The sequence below is a fragment of the Quercus robur genome, chromosome 4 (assembly GCF_932294415.1).
Source record: "Quercus robur chromosome 4, dhQueRobu3.1, whole genome shotgun sequence".
NCBI lineage: Eukaryota > Viridiplantae > Streptophyta > Magnoliopsida > Fagales > Fagaceae > Quercus > Quercus robur.
The window spans coordinates 83529049-83546940 of NC_065537.1; the positions used below are offsets into that span (position 1 = coordinate 83529049).

The 17892-nt window shown below is 37.6% G+C and overlaps 1 pseudogene; it reads right to left on the minus strand.

The window, feature by feature from the left end:
- The window catches only part of LOC126722789 (clustered mitochondria protein-like), a 68197-nt pseudogene extending 50928 nt beyond the window's left edge, over positions 1 to 17269 (minus strand).
- Positions 17270 to 17892: the final 623 nt, after the last annotated feature.

Below are 17892 nucleotides of genomic sequence, written 5' to 3' on the forward strand. Positions count from 1 at the left end.
TAAGTTCTACAAAAGGCATCATTGAATTGGAATTTGACCTCCTAAATAATTCGCTTTCAAGAGGAGAATTCTCAATGTTGAGAGGCTTCCAATCCAATTAGGAATGTCACCAGTTAGATGGCTATCTCGAAGATTTAGTGCAAGTAGATTGGAGTTATTTTGGAAATCACTTGGAATTGGACCGCTCAAGAAATTTTTATTTAATTGGAAAAAAGTGGTATTTGAGGAATTGAAGCAGATGGAACATAGCCAAACAAATTATTGTCAAAAAGGTCAAGAAATCTAAGATCAAGGAGTTTGCATAACTCAATTGGAATGGGACCTTCAAAATGATTTTTGGCCATAACAATATGTTCTAAAGATGATATGTTCCCCATCCACATTGGAAGCACGCCTGAGAAGTGATTGTTGTCCAAACGTAAAAACCTTAGATTAGTCAAATTAAAATTGGTAGGAAATATTTGTCCACTGAAGTTGTTTGATAATGTGAGTGTTAGCAACCCATAATGAAATGTATTGATAATGTTCATGAGAAATTATTCCCAGACAAGTCTAGGCGCTGTAGGAATACCAAATTCCCAAAAGAAGAAGAATACTACTTTAAAATTCATTTTTTCAAAATTTTTAAATAATTTAAAATTTTCAAAATTAGACTAAGGTTTGTGGGAATTGGACCTTGTAAGTAATTATCTGAAATTTCCATTGTTAAAATGTTGGGACGAATATCATGTGGCACTATGAGAGGCCCTGTAAAAGAGTTATTGTTTAAAATAGAAACCTAGGCCTCCAATATTGTATTGTTCACTAACAACCAATTACTCAATTAGGGAACTGCCCGACCAACTTACTATGAGAGAGATTAATTAGTCCCAAATCATATTGGTAAGAAGAAATTTGGGAGGTGTGTTATTGAGAATGTTAAATGAACAATTAGACAAATTGAAAACCTTTAATTGGAAGGTTGGAATCCAAGTAAGAGAGTCAGGTTTCAGAGCTAATATATTGTTATCACTTAATTGGATCTTAAGTTTTGAGAGGTTGAAAAGGAAGGAAAATGTGGATGGGATCAAGAAGTTGTTATTTGAGAAAGAAAGGTACTCAAGTTGTAAAGTTGTGATTTACAACTATGATTTATGTTGGCTTTATTCCATGACAAAAAGTGTTGTAATTGCTTTAATTTTGTTCCTTGTATTTTGTGGGATTTTATTGTATTGGGTTTAGTATTAAGTTGGTGAAAAATCGAACATGTACTGAATGAACAAGTAGATTTTGCGAGTGTTTCGCAAGAAACCTACCTGCAAAAGAGCCACATGAAAAGCACATGCTGGAAGCTGAAGAGTCGTGCCGGGCTGTTAGTTTCGCGAGTGTCTCAAGAGAAGGGCCAACCTGCGAGATACCTGCAAAACTCTCTGCCTGGAGGATTTTAAGTGACTTTCTTACCCTTCACCCATACTATATATATCCTCATTACCCACAAAAGTATGAGAGGTCATTCAGAGAGAAAAACCATAGATAGGTTTTCTACATCATAACACACCCATCTTTTAGAGAGAGAGCTACTCATCCTTAGTGAGAAATCATTCTAGCTTCTTCTCCTTCCCTCTCCCATTATCATATCTTAAGAGGAGATTTGTACCCAAACACAACCCACACCTATTCAGAGTGTAGAGAATGTTTTGAAACTTGGGAAGCTTTGGGGATTTGCCAAAAGAAGCCGGTGAGGCTTAGTGGATGCAATTGGGTGTATTGCGAGATCCGGAAAGTTAGAGAAGATATGACTCTGAGAATTTTGTTGGTAGTAGGAGCTTGGAGGGCTCAAGTACATTGCATAGACCAGGCTTGGAGGGTCTTTGTTATTCGTGTACTCCAACTCTATTCCTAGGTTGCATCGACTCGCCGGACTCCGGTGTCTTTTTTTTTTTTCGCTTCTCCGACACGGCGCCGACACGGTGTGTCGGTTTCTTTACCTGCCGTACCGAAGTTATTTCTGTTATACTGGAGAAAATTCCGGATTTCGGCCGGTAAATCTGAACCGGCAGGTAAAAAAAAAAAAAAAAAAAGTAAAAACCTTACCGTTGCTTGCCACCGCAGATCCAGTCACCGACACAACGTCGATCTCAGAGTTCTCTGCTTTTTCTTCTCAGCCTCACATTGCTGCTACTGCTGCTTCGTTCTCTTCTTATTTTAGCTTCCATCTTCATCTCTTCCTTTTTTTTTTTTAGTTTTCTCTTTATCTTCCTTTCTCTTGTTTTATCCGCCCCTAACCCATGAGAGTTGAATAGTTTTTTACTAATTGACACACTTTTTAAGGAACTGACATCGGTTTGAACTGTGAAAGTTTAACAAATAGTGAAAATTTGAATGTAACTTTTTAACTATCCGAACTCTCTTTTATCTCATCAATCAGTAGCCAGTGAAAGTCCCACTCATGTGTTCAACACTTCAACTAAAGGCTTTATTTTAAAATTCATTTTTCTCTTTATTTTAATTGTCTAACTACATTTAATTCTTTCTTTTTCTTTTTTAAATGTATATAACTACATGTAACTTATTCACTTTTAAAAAAATAAACATATATCCCCTCATTATTATTATTATTGGTTAATTGAATAAATTAGGCATCTATATTCAATTAGACATAGATTTGTAATTTTTATAAAATTAGCGGTAATTTTGAAACAGTACACCGGTATTAATTGGTACCGAAATATTTCCTACCTCTGACCAAAACGAAACGGCCATCGGTACGGTATTAAGAATGATGACTATGTTGATGATGATGATGTTGTTGCTCTATGATAATCTTGAAAGTTTCAAACTTGTTTTCCTTTTATGTTTTTAGTTTGATGTTGAATGTAGCCTATTTAAACTTTTGGTTTGCACTCTAAACATTTTATGTGCATTATTGTACTACTTTGGGTGTTAGTTTACTTATTTGTAGTTCTTACATAATTTAAATTCTAGACATAAACGTATTTTATGTCTAAAAATATTAAAAAATATGCCTAAATATAAAATTTAATTAATTATTTAATTACCGTATCCATGCCATGTCATACCCTTATTTTTCAAAAAAAAATTGCCGTAACCCCATATCCATACCCGTGTCATTACCATACCCGTGTCCATGTCGGTGTAACTTAGGTTGCAACTATACAAATTGCGATTGAAATAGCATATTCTGGGACTGCTATGATATATAGTGAAAGTTCAAAAACGTGTACAAAAACACTTTTGAACGTTTAGACCCCCAAAAATCAACTTAACCAATACAAGCAATATGTCAAACAACTAGTGTGCGGAAACTTAACATATGCTATAATATGAAATTGGTTATAAACTATCTAAGCCATAACAAAATCAAATCCACAGCAGATAATATAAAAGCAAAGATAGAGAGGAAGGAAGATGCAAACACAAAGACAACACGCGATGTGTTATCGAAGAGGAAACCGAAATCCTCGGCGAAAAACCTCTCCGCCGCCCTCCAAGCGGTAATCAATCCACTAGAAAATACAGTTGGGATACAAGGACAGCAATAGACCCTCCAAGCCTAATCTACCCAGTGCACCTAAGCCCTCCAAGCTTCTTGCTCCAACGAGGTTGCGCCGAACCTTTTTCTTTTCTAGCTTCCCGGATTCCGCTACTAGACCATAGCATCAACCAATGAAGATTGGCTCCTTCCTAACTGCTTCCCAGAATTCCAAACGACTGTCTCACAGAGATGATAATGGTGAGAACCAGGTTTGGTATAATGCCTCTCAAGGTTTTTACAATGGAGAGGAAGAGAGTGAGGGAATTTGAAGAGACTCTAAGATATAGATTGTGGATGAAGCAATCTGGTTTTTCTTTAGGGTTTCTCTCTCAAAATTCTCTCTGGATGCTCTCTTTCAATCGTGGGTTAAAGGGGTATTTATACTAGAGTGGAGAGGAATGTGAAACGTCAGGTTTTGGCAAAACAGGGGTGGCTCGCGGCTTGACCTCGCGGCTTGACCAAGTCGCGAGATCCAGTCGCGAGTTAACCGTATGGCCAGTTGTCCTGTTTTGTCCTGTAGTGCTCCAGCTAGCATGACTGTTCTTCTTCCAGCATGCTTGGCACGTGTGCAGCTTCTGGCGGCTTGCAGCCGCGAGTCCACCCGCGAGTCCCAGCCGCGACTCTCTGTTTTCTTGCACACTTTTGAGTAATCTTCACTCTATCTCACTCACTACCCTTACAACAAACCCACCTAAATACAGGGTTACTAAATGCTGAATTACAAGCAAATTTGGCACGGAATAAAGCCAATTAGATGGTTGAATAAATTCAACCTTACAATCTCCCCCTTTGGCTATTCCGTGACAAAATCCTAAAACAGACTCTAGACTTAACATGTGAGTTGGGAACAGTTGAACAAAACTCACTCACACCTAACTCTAGAAGCTGTGAAGCACTTGAATCATATGAACATAAACTCCTGAAACACAACAATACACCATGATCATTGTAAGCAGAAAATTATAAATGCATATGAAACAGGCAATATGAGATCAAGCAAAGATGGAGTTAATAAACAAACCATGGCTTGATCAACCAAGTGAACACCACAAGGTAGTGATCGCAGTGCTCATTCACACTTGGAATGAACACAAGGACATACAAGTTAACAAGCACAAGGCAAGACACTTGTATGCTCAACACTCAACCAATGCATAGCACACAAGGCATATGCATCTAGGAACAATCCTACAAGGGCACAAGAGTGACAGTACATAAACTAAAATGCATAACATTTAGATTAAAGTACTGATTTCAACATAGCATAAAGGCTGCACAAAGCAAGGTACATACCATAAAGCCTACAAACTATGCATAAAACATTAACCCTAAAAGCTTACAAAAGCACATGGGTACAAATACACAGAATATCCTGAATACCAGTTTTACAAAACACAATATATCAACTTAAAGAGAAAAATGAAACTGAAAAAAAATAAAGACACTCCCCCTTAGATAATGACGCTCCCCCTTAGGGTAATATCCTCCCCCTCTGATTATGCCTATCACTCCCCCTTTTTGTCATGGAATAGGCTACTCATCCTCTTCTAGCTTTCTCTGAATTTGATCCAATTGAGTTTGAAGAGAAGTAAACTTCATATCCCATCGGTTGCTTTGATGGTGTAGAGAAGCAATGAGTCCAGACATCTTTGTATTCAACTCGTGGACAGAGGAGACAATGCGATCAAGTTTCTCATCGAGGGAGAGATTGCTGAACTGAGAGTCACTGTGAGATGCAGAAGTTTCTGGTTTGGCTCTCTTCCGACTATGTCCAACACTTGCATTGTATGTACGCATGTTGATTGGACTCGGTTTGGGGATAGGAGACTCATCAGCCGTTGGATAAATTCCCTTGAGCTTCAAGATCCGTGAAATGAGACTGCAGAAAGGAATGCATATCCGAGACTCACTTCGAAGAACCGTTTTGCGCAGAACATGAAAGATATGAGCACAAATGTCGATTTTTTCATCAGAGATTAGATCATGAAGAAACAAAGCACGTCCAAGGTTCATATACCCAGTACTTGATAAAGGGTACAAATTGTGAAACATCACAATTGTAAGCACTCTCAGTTTCGGAGAAAGGGAGGAAACACTGATGGATTTGCCATTGGGTGAGAACTCCAAGTCTTGACCAAGACTTTGTTTGAGAAGCTCCTCATCAGGACATAGATCATCGTAGACCGGCGAATGTCGAAAAATGGGTCTGTTGATGTGAAGAATTTCTGCCAAGTATGTAGGAGAGACAGAAAAGCTCCTTTGCCGAACCTAGCACTTAAGTTCATCTCCTTCCACAATTGCGTTAGCATAAAATTCTTTAACCAACTCTTCATACACGATATCCGGATCAGAGAGAAGGTAATTCCAATCCTTGTGTGCAAACCATTTCGGAATGTCAGTGTTATGAAGTGAGGATAGATCCACAGCTCTCTCTAGTAATGGTGTGGCATGAAGAAAAAAATTCTCATATGACTAATAGGCTGCATATGATCTGAACTTATTGGGATCGAATCGCTGTGATGAAGAGCGAGTCACTTTCGGGAGAGGTGTGTCTTCATCAACATCAATTACGGGTTCCTTCCCTTTGGAAGAACCTCCTTTCACAGCAGCCTTTTTGAATGGAGACATGACCAGTCTGCATTATAAACAAGGGAAATGACAGAACACAATCCAACAGACTATATCAGCAGTGGGTTAGTGAAAATTTAGGGACAATGAAGAAACCCTAACAGCTGGATTAAAATTGTCAGACAATAACAATGAGAGACACACATAGCCCAAATTGAACTACACAGAAGAGGGAGGCCAAAAATAACCACATAATCAGCTGGAAAAGGACCCACATTCAACAATACATCAATGGATTACCACACAGGATCATAGTGAAACATGATATCAACAGCAGATCAGACAAAAATTAGCTAACCCTAGCTAAGCACATGATGAAGAACACAACCAACAAAATAAACTAGCTAAAAACCAGAAGCACAATCTACCATAAGCTCAGAAAGGACAACGAGAAACAGTTGAGCTAAAAACCCATCACAGAACCACACTCAAAAGTGAATAATCCAGAGGGAAAACCATGACAGCTAGAAAAATAGAGTGCAAGACAGAAAACCATACCTGTTAGTCGACGATTTTTAGCTGAGAAGAAGCAAACAATGGAGATCGACAATGGAGGCACGGTGTGAATGGGAAAGTGCAGAAGAAAAAGACAATGAACAGTCACAAAAAGATCGAGGGAAAACAAAAAATTTTAAAAACTGCCCCTGTATGTCCAAAACACGCGATTTTCGCGACTGAAACAAGTCGCCACACAGTCGCCAGATCAAGTCGCCAAATTACTCAAAACAAAAATTTGAAAAATTTTTCTAAGTGTTTTTCGCGACTGGAAGGTCTACCCGCGAGTGAGTCGCGAGCTGAGCCGCGAAAATCTCTGAGTGAACCTCGCGACTGGACCTTCCACTCGCGAACAAGACGCCAAAAATGACCAGCGAAGATGCGACTGAGTCTCGCGACTTGACATACCCGCGACTGAGCCGCCAAAACAGGGCAAAACTGAATTTTTTGAAATTTTCAGATTTATCAAACAAAATACTTTCCAAAAACACCTAAAAACACTCAAAAATCTTTTTGTGCTTGAATTAACAAAGATTGAGCATGTGAAAACATATTTCATCAAGTACAATCACACAAATGAATATGGCATTTATTGAACATAAACTTGTGTGTTGTGTGTGGATATCAACAATGAGATAGTCCTTAGTCTAATGTGAAGCTTCAATGATCAATTCAACCAAGGAATACACAATTAGCACTAGATCATGTGACCCATCTCAATTATAGAAATATGAATATATGACCTCCCACACAACTTGACAACATAACTTGGAACTTTTCATTTGACTCCACTTTTAATCATAACATCTGATCTTTTTGATCTTTTGAGGCAGACATCTCTCATTGTGAGAGGGATATATAACATTTCTCTTTGAAGAACAGGCCTTTAGCCTTTTTGAATGAACATTCACTTTTAATATAAGGTCGCTTACCCTTTTTCCTAGTCAAATACTAGAATGTGCGACAGGCTTTTGCAGCTCAATATCTCTTTTCATTTGGAGATTTACATTTGGTGAGCTCTTTTTAGCAAAACATAAATAAAAAGTGGGAAGATATATAGACACAAGTCTATGCATGTTTCAAGATCAACATAGTCATTCACTAATCATTCATGACAAGTTTGAAGATCTATTTACAACAATCACATAGGTTTCAAGATTTTTCCCACAGTGATAAAAGTGCATGAAAACAAGCAATGCTCGAAAATGCACAAAGGTACAAGGCAAAACAAATTTTGAGACAAAACTCAACAAAGTCAATCAAGCTTTTTGATTTTCTAAATTTTTATGTGATTTTTGGATTTTTGGATTTTTTTTTTTTTTTTTGACACAAGAAACAAAAATGATTGAACAAACATAAAAAATAACCAGCAGTAATCACAAAAGGAAAAACAAACAAGAAACATGTTGCACAAAAAGGCTAAACAAAAAAAAATGTGTGCCCCAACACAGACAGATTTAACATATTCAAAAAAAATGAAGCACACAACACACAAGAGAGTCAAGGAATTGTACCGACACCAATGGTCTTACGGAGTGATTCAAACCGTGGACCATCGAGAGGCTTGGTGAAGATATCCGCCTTTTGATTGTCGGTGTGTATGAACTCAAGACACACAACTCTTTCCTCTACCAAATCCCGAATGAAATGGTAACGTATCTCTATGTGTTTGGATTTTGAATGCTGAACAGGATTCTTGGAAAGATTGATGGCACTGGTGTTGTCACAGAAGACACACATCGTCTCTTGAGGAATTCCATAGTCATGAAGTAATTTCTTCATCCAAAGAAGCTGAGTGCAGCAACTTCCAGCAGCGATGTATTCTGCTTCTGCAGTAGATAGAGACACTGAATTCTGCTTCTTGCTCATCCACGAAACAAGATTGTTACCAAGATAAAAACAGCCGCCTGAAGTGCTTTTCCGATCGTCTACACTGCCAGCCCAGTCAGCATCTGAATACCCAGCAAGACAGGCATTTGAGTCTTTTGAATACCACAGACCATAGTTTGCAGTACCATTCACATATCGAATGATTCGCTTAGCAGCAGTCAGATGAGATTCCTTCGGATTAGCTTGGTACCTGGCACAAACGCCCACACTGAAAGCAATGTCCGGTCTACTTGCTGTAAGGTAGAGCAAACTTCCTATGATGCTCCTATACAATGTAGGACTTACTTCAACTCCTGATGAATCCACATTCAGTTTAGTGGAAGAGCTCATGGGGGTGGAGGCATGTTTTTTGGAGTCTAGGCCAAACTTCTTGACTATGTTTCTGGCATACTTCTCTTGAGATACAAATATACCCTCCTTCTGTTGTTTGACTTGAAGACCCAAGAAGAATGTGAGCTCCCCCACCATGCTCATCTCAAACTCCTTCTTCATCTCCTCAGAAAATTCAGTAGCACGATCTTCGATAGTTGCCCCAAACACTATGTCATCAACATAGACTTGTGCCACAAGGAGATAATCTTCATCATTTTTGACAAACAGAGTTCGGTCGGCGTACCCTCTCTTGAAACCTCTATCTAGAAGATAATGTGTAAGACGATCGTACCAGGCTCTAGGCGCTTGTTTTAAACCATAAAGTGCTTTCTTCAATCTTAATACATGTTCCGGGAAATGAGGATCCTCAAATCCTTTTGGTTGCTCAACAAATACTTCTTCATTTAAATACCCATTCAGAAAAGCGCACTTAACATCCATTTGATAAAGCTTGAAATTCAAAGTACACGCAATGGACATGAGGATTCGAAAGGATTCGAGTCTTGCCACCGGAGCAAATGATTCATCAAAATCCACTCCTTCTACTTGTGTGTATCCTTGAGCCACTAACCGAGACTTGTTTCGAATTATCTCTCCATCTTCATCAGTTTTGTTTTTAAAAATCCACTTTGTGCCTATAACATGAACGTTCTCAGGCCGTGGAGCAAGTTCCCACACATCATTCCTCACAAACTGATTCAGCTCTTCATGCATTGACTCAACCCAATTCTCATCTTGAAGAGCCTCTTCAACCCTTTTTGGTTCAAATTGTGCAAGATAACAGTGATATGTTACATGATTGGCTAGCAGAATATTTCCTTTCCTGAGGCGAAGACCGTCATCAAGTGATCCTATGATATTACTTTCCGGATGATTCTTGATAATTCTTGAAGATGGCCTTTTTGAAGTGGAAACTTCATCACTACGAGAGATAGGAGGATGAACTTCTGGAGGAGTAAGAGGACTTGAAGTTCTAGACATCGATCTCGTTTCCATTCTTGGGTTGATGGGAGTCGATTCTACTTCTGGTATAGGTTCTTCACCTTCTATATCCAAAGCTTTTACCTCAACATCAGGCTCTTCGGTGCTTGGCCCTTCTACATCATCAATCATTTCCACCTTAGGTAAGGCATCATCAATCTTGACATTTATGGATTCCATCACAGCCTTTGTTCTCTTGTTAAACACTCTATACGCTCGACTTGTAGTAGAGTAGCCAAGAAAAATACCCTCATCACTTCTTGCATCAAACTTCCCAAGATTCTCTCGATCATTTAAGATATAACATTTACTTCCAAATACCCGGAAATACTTCACTTTAGGCTTCTTCCCATTCCATATCTCATATGCAGTCTTCTTTGTACCAACTCGAAAGAAAATCCTATTGCCAATGTGACACGAGGTGTTGACAGCTTCTCCCCAAAATTTTTGAGGTATTTGTTTGTTAAGCAACATGACTCTTGCCATCTCCTGAATCACACGATTTTTTCTCTGTACCACTCCATTTTGTTGTGGAGTTTTGGGAGCTGAAAACTCTCTTTTAATACCATTCTTCTCACAGAAGGACTCGAATCTTGCATTCTCAAATTCTCTCCCATGATCACTTCTAACTTTGGCTATCGGAATCCCCTTTTCATTTTGTAGTTTCTTGCACAGAATCTCCAGCCTCTCACAAGCTTCTGATTTCTCTCTAAGGAATTCAACCCAAGTGTATCTTGAGTAGTCGTCCACAATGACCATAATGTATCTTTTTCCCCCTAGGCTTTCAGTTCTGGTGGGCCCCATCAGATCAACATGAAGTAACTCCAAACACCGAGAGGTGGCTATCACATTTACCTTGTGATGACTTGCCTTAGTTTGCTTCCCTATTTGACATGCACCACAAATGGTCTTCTTCACTTTTCCAAACTTAGGAAGTCCCTCGACTGCTTCAAGTTTGGAGACTTTTGCTACTTGTTTGAAGTTGGCATGCCCAAATCTGTGATGCCACAGCTCCAACATATCCACCCGAGCACTTCTACACGATATTGGTGCCGTGGGGACTATTCCATAACAATTATCCGTAGTCCGATTTCCTTCCAAAACCTGAATCCCCTCTTCATTGATGATCAAACATCCTTTCTTAGAGAATTGTACCAGGAAATCGTCATCACAAATTTGAGTGATGCTCAGCAGATTCGCTTTCAGCCCTTTTATGAACAGCACATCTTTCAACAGAGGCAAACTGGGTATCTCAATGGTTCCTTTGCCTAGGACTTGAGCATGGCTTCCATCCCCAAAGGTCACATAGTCACCAACCTTTTCTTTGAGTGACTTAAACAGTGACTTATCCCCTGTCATATGGCGAGAACACCCACTGTCAAGATACCACAAACATGCATTAAACACCTTTAATGAGGTATGCACAAATAGGTTCACATGTGACAGACATTCCTGACCTTCAAACACAAACTCATCATCAGGTTTCATGCTTCTTTTAGATTGATTTTTCATTTTCAGATTCTCAATCATCTCACACAACATTCTATTCTTTCTTTTATATTTCTTAATCAATGATTTAGATTCAGATATGCTACTGTGTAAGACAAGATTCTGATTTTCAAGATATTCCAGCATGTGAACAAAAACTCTAGCATGTTTCTTAGTTTTTAATAACTCTACAAGATCATCAGTAAGACACCTTTCAGACATATGCATAGAGACATTTTCACAAACACTTGAGCTACAATTCAGCATGGTATAAACGAAAACAACAACCACAACTCAGGGGTCCAGGATCACACTTAGGTAATAAAACCAACAGCAGTGTACCCGCTCTGATACCAATTGAAAGTTCAAAAACGTGTACAAAAACACTTTTGAACGTTTAGACCCCCAAAAACCAACTTAACCAATACAAGCAATATGTCAAACAACTAGTGTGCGGAAACTTAACATATGCTATAATATGAAATTGGTTATAAACTATCTTAGCCATAACAAAATCAAATCCACAGCAGATAATATAAAAGCAAAGATAGAGAGGAAGGAAGATGCAAACACAAAGACAACACGCGATGTGTTATCGAAGAGGAAACCGAAGTCCTCGGCGAAAAACCTCTCCGCCGCCCTCCAAGCGGTAATCAATCCACTAGAAAATACAGTTGGGATACAAGGACAGCAATAGACCCTCCAAGCCTAATCTACCCAGTGCACCTAAGCCCTCCAAGCTTCTTGCTCCAACGAGGTTGTGCCGAACCTTTTTCTTTTCTAGCTTCCCGGATTCCGCTACTAGACCATAGCATCAACCAATGAAGATTGGCTCCTTCCTAACTGCTTCCCAGAATTCCAAACGACTGTCTCACAGAGATGATAATGGTGAGAACCAGGTTTGGTATAATGCCTCTCAAGGTTTTTACAATGGAGAGGAAGAGAGTGAGGGAATTTGAAGAGACTCTAAGGTATAGATTGTGGATGAAGCAATCTGGTTTTTCTTTAGGGTTTCTCTCTCAAAATTCTCTCTGGAAGCTCTCTTTCAATCGTGGGTTAAAAGGGTATTTATACTAGAGTGGAGAGGAATGTGAAACGTCAGGTTTTGGCAAAACAGGGGTGGCTCGCGGCTTGACCTCGCGGCTTGACCAAGTCGCGAGATCCAGTCGCGAGTTAACCGTATGGCCAGTTGTCCTGTTTTGTCTTGTAGTGCTCCAGCTAGCATGACTGTTCATCTTCCAGCATGCTTGGCACGTGTGCAGCTTCTGGCGGCTTGCAGCCACGAGTCCACCCGCGAGTCCCAGCCGCGACTCTCTGTTTTCTTGCACACTTTTGAGCAATCTTCACTCTATCTCACTCACTACCCTTACAACAAACCCACCTAAATACAGGGTTACTAAATGCTGAATTACAAGCAAATTTGGCACGGAATAAAGCCAATTAGATGGTTGAATAAATTCAACCTTACATATAGTAGTTGCTTATGTTTAGATATTAACAAATCAATACTCGTGGAACATGATTTAAGGCATAATAAGTTAGACACGTCCAACTATAAAAGACCCGAACTCCTGACATGTATAATAGGAAATATCTAGACAAAGCAGACAATAGCATGAGAAAGCGCCAAGCATAAGAAGGAAAATGCATAAATGTAAGACATCATACCATAAATATGCAATTGAACTAACCTTAAAACTATTGTCCATCATTCAGAGCATGTGCTCAACATAATTTTTTTTTTTTTTTTTTTTTTTTTAGCATTAGGCAATAGTAGCATAAAAACGGACAATCATTTTTATTTATTTATAAAGAATGGGAAATCATATTACAAAAGGACAATTTCAAATCTTCTGTCTCACTCTTCCTGCTCCACTTTATACTCCACAAATAAAAACATGCCACATGTCCATCTAATTTATTAAATGCTAAATTTATACCTTCTATTATTCCAATTTCCTAAAATAAATAAATAAATAACTCATCATATTTAGGTAATTGAAATAATAGAAGGCATAAATTTAGCATTTAATAAATTAGATGGACATGTGGTATGTTTTTATTTGTGGAGTATATAGTGGAGCAGGAATAGTGGGATAGAAGATTTGAACTCCAAAAGGACAACACCCCTAATTTTCACTGCAACATATTGTGGCGTTATGAAATTCAAACGGGAATCAATTTGAGAAGATGAACTTATAATCACCTTCAGGCAAAGATTCCGTATAATAGAAACTTTCTTTACACGTGACCTTGCATCCTCTGGCAACTCGAACTACAACAATGAGAAAATATATTTCAAACATATACCGACACACATTAGACATGAATCACGGAAAGAAGAAAGAATGTGCTTGAGGATCCCATATGATACAGATTAGTCCATTTTATTTTCTACAGCATCAAAAGGAAAAGGACCAATCTAAAATGTGATCCCATTTCAGAATATGGCCCCTTGACCTAAGATGATGTACTATTGGAAAGAAAAACCACAGTAAAAGATCTCCCGATTGCACAAGTTTTTTAACTAAGCATGGCAAAAAAAAAGTAATAATAATAATCACCTAATTAAATTTTTTTTTTTTATATAGCCTAAGAAATTTACTCGGATGCAACCCAAATTTTTTTTTTTTTTAATTTTATATACTTTTTGCAGGAAATGACTCCTTCAACCTTCTAGAAATATCCAGTGTCCTTGTAGAGACTTGATAAAAACTGATACCTGATATTTGAGTTTAGCAAATTCTTGTATGTCTGACCATAGAGTTTCTGAGCTAAGATTCATAAATGACGATTGATTCTTCCTTGCAGACGCCCCACCTTTAAACCTTCCTAGCCCCTTAGAAGGCTTTCCTGAACATTGATGGTCTCCTTGGTCCTAAAAAAATATGAAACATAAAGAACAGCCTTGGGCCAAGATTTCTCCATCAAGAGTAAAATTTCATTTTACCATTTCCATTACGAAAATTGAGTGAATTTAGTAAAGATTTTAGATTGTAAACATCATTTAATATTTCAAGAAAAAATTTAAACTTTCTTCCGAAGAAAAAGATGCAACTTAATTGCTTTGATTGTTGTACAATTACAATGACGGACCACAAACCGAGGGAACATATGGCCTCAAGAGTTAGCTCACAAAAAGCTCAAAGCTGAAAGCAGTAAAAGCCAAAAAAAAAACCATAAGAAATCCTGGAACTATTGATCCATGTGACACATACCTTTTTGTGGGTTCTGGACTGCATATTGTTGGCAGCAACTTTTGAGCCAACAGCTTGAATACTTCCAAAAAAGCAATTGAAGAAATGTGATATAGCTGGCGCAATATCATGATCCTCTCTATCTCTCAAAACATCCTGCTCAAGATGGAGTCAGTTTAATCAGACTGGGAAGGGAAGTGTGGATGTGAACAGGAAATGTGTTTCCACATGCATGTGTGCAAGCTATGCCAGACCGCCCTCTTGTAGGCAAAGTTGATGGTGTCTATCTCTAACACAAACGGCAGGAAAAAGATGTCACATTTTACAATTGACGTAGTAACATGCGACACCTCTTTGCAAATTATTGTGGTGAAACTGTGGAATTAATTGAAACAATGTATACACACTTTGTAACATCATTTATAATGTAGAAGCTGCTTAGATTATGCTTATGAGCTTATCACCTTGAGGATGTGCTTTGCAGACCTAACAACAATCTCATTAGAACAAAGATCCCACAAATGTGGTAAATGTTCTGTCCCATCAGCCACCTGTAGCAAAGCTCCAGACATGTCAAAAGCAATACAATCATTTGCAGAAAGATGGAAAAGTTATGAACATGACAGTTTTAACAAAAATAATAAATTTCAATTCAGGCATTGATTTATATTTATTTTCCATAGTTACATGCTAATATTTAAGCATTCACAAACGCTTACTTTTCCAATATAGCGAACATTAATTCCATGAGCATGGATTGCTTCAGTTAATGTTTGTCCATCCATAGGTGAAACTTCAAGCGTGCATGCAAAGATCTTGTACAAACTTTGGAAGCACAACATTTGTAAGATATGAACTCACTTTCCTTTTCTTCATCTTCTGCTATCTCCTAGTGAAGGCAAAGGGTCAAAAACATATCAGATATTTCTTTTCATTTTTTTATTTATTTATTTTTTTTACTTTCTGGCTGAAAATTAGCAAATTTAGAATCTAATAATCTTGACAAACAATATTAATAGGTTCAAACTTGCATCTTGACTCCCGGACAACTTAAATTCAGTTAAGGCAGTAGGGTTGAAAAGAATGTCCTCGTGTGGAAGAAGCACAATCCTTAACATTCTCATCCCTCCCTTCTTTCGTTTCAGCCTGTGAACAGAAACAGAAAGAACCACATATTGCAGATTACTAAGAGGAAATTCAGGGCACAAGCTATTTCTTATTATAATATATACCGAACAGCAATTGAACTGGTCTTACATGATGATAGTAACATAAACATGTGATTTATAGTTTCATGCCCAAATCCAAGTAAATACACAATTCCTTAAATGAAAATGTACCCCCACAACTACTGCACCCACCAGATTTTTTTCCGTTAATTAATTTTAACAAAATATAAAAATATATACTCCAATTCAACCTTGGAATTTGCTAATTCTATAGGCCCGTAAATATCCCATTCACTAAACACACTAGTAAACCAGAAATAATAATGACACAAGAAACGGACCATAGGCATGATGGAGGTGCTACTCCAGAACCATAACCATAAAAAAAAAAAATAATAAAAAGGAGAGAAAGAGAGCGAGAACACGCAGAGTTACAATTTCAAGTATGGCAACCTTTACTGCAAGAAATAGGCAAATTGCTAAAAATGACTCCAATGGGGGTAAGTGTATAACTCAATTTGTTGCTTCAACTATAGCAGCTATATTCACACTAAAGCAGCTTCTAGAAACACAAACATGACAGATTCTGCTAATTCAAGGGCATGGAGATATTGTCATTTAATAAACACGCATGCATTACACACACAAAAAGTTCAAATCACTGCTAATTCCATTGTGAATCATACCGCAACATATATAATTGGCACATAAAGTGAGTTAGCAGTAGGTAGTCCAAGAATACAAGGTGGGGAAAAAAAGAGACAAAACCAATAAAATATAAATAAATATTTAATCACCGAATAAACTTTCAAGGATGCAATACACTCCTAACAAAAACACCACTATACAGCAATCAAAAGCTGCGGTTGCATTTGCCACTCTTCTCACCTGTTCTTTAACACCTGCAACTGTTGAAGAATCAGTGGTCACATGAGCATCTCCTTCAGACTTAAATTTTGACCTTTCTTTAGCTTGGGCCTTCTCCCATAAAAGCAAACGTTTATATTAAAAATGGAACATATAAAACAAGTTCCAAAGTGTAGTTAATATCAGAATGTCATTACTTACCTGGCAAAAGGCAGTAATTAGTTCTGGTCTCAAGATACGGAATCTGGATCCAGGTCCAGTATAGTTTGCATCCAAGTAAGAGAGTAGGTTCCGGAGCTGATATATTGTTATCACATAATTGGATCTTCAGATTTGAGAGGTTGAAAATGAAGGAAAATGTGGATGGGATCAAGAAGTTGTTATTTGAGAAAGAAAGGTACTCAAGTGATGTCAAGTTTGCCATATATGAAGGTAGTCTCCCTTCCAAATTTATTGTCGTTGAGGTACTCTTGGAGCTTCTTATGTTCACACCAGCCGGTAAATTAGTTATTAGGTTCTACTATTGTAATTATAATTTTTTTAAAGAAACTATTCTAATTAGTCTAAGCAATATTATTGTGAAAAAAAACCTACCTTCGGCAGGTAAGGTGCCCTTCAGTCCACAACCGCTCATTGACAATACACATTAAGAGAAGTCATAACTCTAATTATTTTATGAAGAAAGCTTTTATCAATCGATGAACAATCCAAATACAACTGCTTGAAGTTGTTTAGTTTACCTAACTCTTAAAAAAAAAAAAAAAAAAAAATTAGAGGTATGTAAATTGACAAAAAGTGATCAATATGATAGAACATGAAGTAGTAACTGCAAAAAAAAAAAAAAAAAAAAAAAAAAAAAAGAAGTAGTAACTGCAAAACATATCAAGATACCAGACAGAAATATAGAAGTGAGTAAAGGGTAAAAGAGAAATTTTACCATTTTTAAGTGAGTGTAAAATGGGAATTTCAAATAAAAAGTGGAAGTAAAAAGCTTCAATATATCCATTTCCATAGTGGATTTAATGGTGTTAAGGTGTAGGGGAGGTGAATGCAACTTATTTTGTAAGTAAAGAGGTTATTGTTCAATCTAAAATTAGGAGGGAGCTCAATGCAATTTTCCCGGTTTAAATATCATATAAATATTTTTTTTGTCAAACTTTCGTGTGCATCACACACGTTAACAACTAGTATAGTATATAATATAAGATGCCTAACGAAAACACACACACGGAGTAAAATGAGTCATAGAAGTCATGATTGCACAAAGTAA